Here is a 5,000-nt window from a genome sequence, read left to right on the forward strand (position 1 = left end):
TATTGCGCCTTAACCTAACCTGTATTGCGCCTTAACCTAACCTGTATTGCGCCTTAACCTAACCTGTATTGCGCCTTAACCTAACCTGTATTGCGCCTTAACCTAACCTGTATTGCGCCTTAACCTAACCTGTATTGCGCCTTAACCTAACCTGTATTGCGCCTTAACCTAACCTGTATTGCGCCTTAACCTAACCTGTATTGCGCCTTAACCTAACCTGTATTGCGCCTTAACCTAACCTGTATTGCGCCTTAACCTAACCTGTATTGCGCCTTAACCTAACCTGTATTGCGCCTTAACCTAACCTGTATTGCGCCTTAACCTAACCTGTATTGCGCCTTAACCTAACCTGTATTGCGCCTTAACCTAACCTGTATTGCGCCTTAACCTAACCTGTATTGCGCCTTAACCTAACCTGTATTGCGCCTTAACCTAACCTGTATTGCGCCTTAACCTAACCTGTATTGCGCCTTAACCTAACCTGTATGGCGCCTTAACCTAACCTGTATGGCGCCTTAACGTAACCTGTATTGCGCCTTAACGTAACCTATATTGCGCCTTAACGTAACCTATATTGCGCCTTAACCTAACCTATATTGCGCCTTAACGTAACCTATATTGCGCCTTAACGTAACCTATATTGCGCCTTAACCTAACCTATATTGCGCCTTAACCTAACCTATATTGCGCCTTAACCTAACCTATATTGCGCCTTAACCTAACCTATATTGCGCCTTAACCTAACCTATATTGCGCCTTAACGTAACCTATATTGCGCCTTAACCTAACCTATATTGCGCCTTAACCTAACCTATATTGCGCCTTAACCTAACCTATATTGCGCCTTAACGTAACCTATATTGCGCCTTAACGTAACCTATATTGCGCCTTAACGTAACCTATATTGCGCCTTAACCTAACCTATATTGCGCCTTAACGTAACCTATATTGCGCCTTAACCTAACCTATATTGCGCCTTAACCTAACCTATATTGCGCCTTAACGTAACCTATATTGCGCCTTAACGTAACCTATATTGCGCCTTAACGTAACCTATATTGCGCCTTAACGTAACCTATATTGCGCCTTAACGTAACCTATATTGCGCCTTAACGTAACCTATATTGCGCCTTAACGTAACCTATATTGCGCCTTAACCTAACCTATATTGCGCCTTAACGTAACCTATATTGCGCCTTAATGTAACCTATATTGCGCCTTAATGTAACCTATATTGCGCCTTAATGTAACCTATATTGCGCCTTAATGTAACCTACGTTGCGCCTTAACGTAACCTACGTTGCGCCTTAACGTAACCTACGTTGCGCCTTAACGTAACCTACGTTGCGCCTTAACGTAACCTACGTTGCGCCTTAACGTAACCTACGTTGCGCCGTAACGTAACCTACGTTGCGCCGTAACGCAACCCACGTTGCGCCGTAACGTAACCCACGTTGCGCCGTAACGTAACACACGTTGGGCCTTAACCCAACACACGTTGGGCCTTAACCCAACACACGTTGGGCCTTAACCCAACACACGTTGGGCCTTAACCCAACACACGTTGGGCCTTAACCCAACACACGTTGGGCCTTAACCCAACACACGTTGGGCCTTAACCCAACACACGTTGGGCCTTAACCCAACACACGTTGGGCCTTAACCCAACACACGTTGGGCCTTAACCCAACACACGTTGGGCCTTAACCTGCTCTGTAATTGTCATACGACGCGTTAAATTAGTGTAGTGTTGCCTAACTGCAACCCCCGCAATATAGTTTGCTACTCGCACTGCCCGGTCCCCAGTGTATCGCTTCATGTTAAACACCTTGCAGCTATACACTGTAATGTGGATGGCAGCAGGACGTACATGCTCAATGCCCTTTGCAGTTGTTCATTGGCATTTGCAGTTGTTCATTGGCATTTGCATGGCGAAGCACTTAGCCTACGCTGTGGTACGGCCTGTGTCAACTGTCCGCTGATGTTGTACGTCCAAATCACACACTGTACTGCACATTGGTCCTCATGTACTGAATGATACATCGTGGTACATGTGACCGTACAACGACTGCGCCAACAACGGCGAACCATGCGGTCCAAATGTTGTGCACTCAGCTACGTGTCGTCTCCCTATAAGAGCTGGATTGCAGTGTGGTATGCCCTGGATGGCGATCAGCATGAGCCGTCTGTTGATGTAGTGGCGCGTGTTGTCAGACGTAGTCGTCTCTTCTCACACACCGTGATAGCATGGTGCACTGCGTTCCACATCTGCGACATGCGACAGAGGCCGGTTGACAGTCGTTCGCGCAATGGACATCGCATACGTACGGGGGCCACCTTCCACGTGTTCGCGAAGCGTGCACATGTTGTTGCGTGTATGTGGGCAGACATAGTGTGTCGTGACACCTGACACAGGCATGCAACAATCGTTGAATTTGCAAATGGCGATGGACGCCTACGTTTGCTGGTGACGTTACGCAAATGAACAACTGGTAAACCGTTGTGGTGCGGTTGTTCTCGCTAGAGGTGAATCAGTGATGGCGACGATCGGTTGAGCTACCAACCGGTTGTTCCAGCGATACCCACCATGCCCACGAACGTGAATGGCATCTGGGTGTGAAGCGATACGCGGCGGTGGCTGGGTGGGACCGTCCCCGGCCGGTGAGGGGGGGCCTCCCGGCGTGCTGGCCGCGCGGTGCGTGGGCGCACGCGCTACAGCCGGCTGGTGGGGGCGGCCAGTGGCAGGCGCGCCGGCCGACGGAGGCGGCAGGCGGCGCAGCTGCGCGCCGGCGCACCCTGCACGCGGCGCCGTGCGGCCAAAGTAGGTCCTCGCGGGCCCGGTGCGAAGCGCGGTGGACATCTGCAGTGTGCTGGTCCGATTGAGGACTGTGTGCGCTGAGGATGCGCCGCCGCCCGGCGCTCGGCGCCGCGACGCCGTCTGCTGCTCGGTCGCCTCTGCGGTTCTCGCAGGTGGTTTGTATCGCAGCTGTGCGGACGTGTTGGCGCGTGCGCTGTGCTGGGAGAGTTCGCTTCGGCACCCAAGTGGGGCTTTTGTCCTTCTGTGGCGCTGGCGTTGGAGCTGCCGGTCACCGTAGGTGGCGCGTGTTGTCTCCCGCCGGCAATGCCACGACAGCACGCTCCCGGGCCTCTGTCGGCAGCGGCAAGCTCAGTTGGGAGCACGGGTGGTCGCACCTAAAGCGTCTACTCGCCAAACTCCGGGCGATTGCGCCTCTCTCGAACCCGACCAAGTACTTAGGACGGCGCTGCGCGCCGCCGGGACCTGAGAGGGTTTCGAGGTGTATGGTGCAGGGGAGCTCAGCCTCCTCCTGTTTGCAGAATAATTGAGCGGACGCTTGCGTGTTCGCGCGGGCCCCCGGGACACACTCCCGGGCGGCCGGCTGCTCAGCTCTAGTTGACGCAGCTCCCTGGTTGATCCTGCCAGTAGTCATATGCTTGTCTCAAAGATTAAGCCATGCATGTCTCAGTACAAGCCGCATTAAGGTGAAACCGCGAATGGCTCATTAAATCAGTTATGGTTCCTTAGATCGTACCCACGTTACTTGGATAACTGTGGTAATTCTAGAGCTAATACATGCAAACAGAGTCCCGACCAGAGATGGAAGGGACGCTTTTATTAGATCAAAACCAATCGGTCGGCTCGTCCGGTCCGTTTGCCTTGGTGACTCTGAATAACTTTGGGCTGATCGCACGGTCCTCGTACCGGCGACGCATCTTTCAAATGTCTGCCTTATCAACTGTCGATGGTAGGTTCTGCGCCTACCATGGTTGTAACGGGTAACGGGGAATCAGGGTTCGATTCCGGAGAGGGAGCCTGAGAAACGGCTACCACATCCAAGGAAGGCAGCAGGCGCGCAAATTACCCACTCCCGGCACGGGGAGGTAGTGACGAAAAATAACGATACGGGACTCATCCGAGGCCCCGTAATCGGAATGAGTACACTTTAAATCCTTGAACGAGTATCTATTGGAGGGCAAGTCTGGTGCCAGCAGCCGCGGTAATTCCAGCTCCAATAGCGTATGTTAAAGTTGTTGCGGTTAAAAAGCTCGTAGTTGGATTTGTGTCCCACGCTGTTGGTTCACCGCCCGTCGGTGTTTAACTGGCATGTATCGTGGGACGTCCTGCCGGTGGGGCGAGCTGAAGGCGTGCGACGCGCCTCGTGCGTGCTCGTGCGTCCCGAGGCGGACCCCGTTGCAATCCTACCAGGGTGCTCTTGAGTGAGTGTCTCGGTGGGCCGGCACGTTTACTTTGAACAAATTAGAGTGCTTAAAGCAGGCAAGCCCGCCTGAATACTGTGTGCATGGAATAATGGAATAGGACCTCGGTTCTATTTTGTTGGTTTTCGGAACCCGAGGTAATGATTAATAGGGACAGGCGGGGGCATTCGTATTGCGACGTTAGAGGTGAAATTCTTGGATCGTCGCAAGACGAACAGAAGCGAAAGCATTTGCCAAGTATGTTTTCATTAATCAAGAACGAAAGTTAGAGGTTCGAAGGCGATCAGATACCGCCCTAGTTCTAACCATAAACGATGCCAGCCAGCGATCCGCCGCAGTTCCTCCGATGACTCGGCGGGCAGCCTCCGGGAAACCAAAGCTTTTGGGTTCCGGGGGAAGTATGGTTGCAAAGCTGAAACTTAAAGGAATTGACGGAAGGGCACCACCAGGAGTGGAGCCTGCGGCTTAATTTGACTCAACACGGGAAACCTCACCAGGCCCGGACACCGGAAGGATTGACAGATTGATAGCTCTTTCTTGATTCGGTGGGTGGTGGTGCATGGCCGTTCTTAGTTGGTGGAGCGATTTGTCTGGTTAATTCCGATAACGAACGAGACTCTAGCCTGCTAACTAGTCGCGTGACATCCTTCGTGCTGTCAGCGATTACTTTTCTTCTTAGAGGGACAGGCGGCTTCTAGCCGCACGAGATTGAGCAATAACAGGTCTGTGATGCCCTTAGATGTTCTGGGCCGCACGCGCGCTAC

At 52.6% G+C, this 5,000-nt stretch overlaps 1 non-coding gene across 1 annotated transcript in view; it reads left to right on the forward strand.

The window, feature by feature from the left end:
- Positions 1–3,422: 3,422 nt before the first annotated feature.
- LOC124572263 overlaps positions 3,423–5,000 on the forward strand; it is a 1,910-nt gene continuing 332 nt past the window's right edge. The window contains exon 1 of the ribosomal RNA XR_006972015.1: positions 3,423–5,000. This exon is cut by the window's right edge and continues 332 nt beyond it. This is a non-coding gene — a ribosomal RNA (small subunit ribosomal RNA).

This window comes from Schistocerca americana, unplaced genomic scaffold, assembly GCF_021461395.2.
Source record: "Schistocerca americana isolate TAMUIC-IGC-003095 unplaced genomic scaffold, iqSchAmer2.1 HiC_scaffold_179, whole genome shotgun sequence".
Lineage (NCBI taxonomy): Eukaryota > Metazoa > Arthropoda > Insecta > Orthoptera > Acrididae > Schistocerca > Schistocerca americana.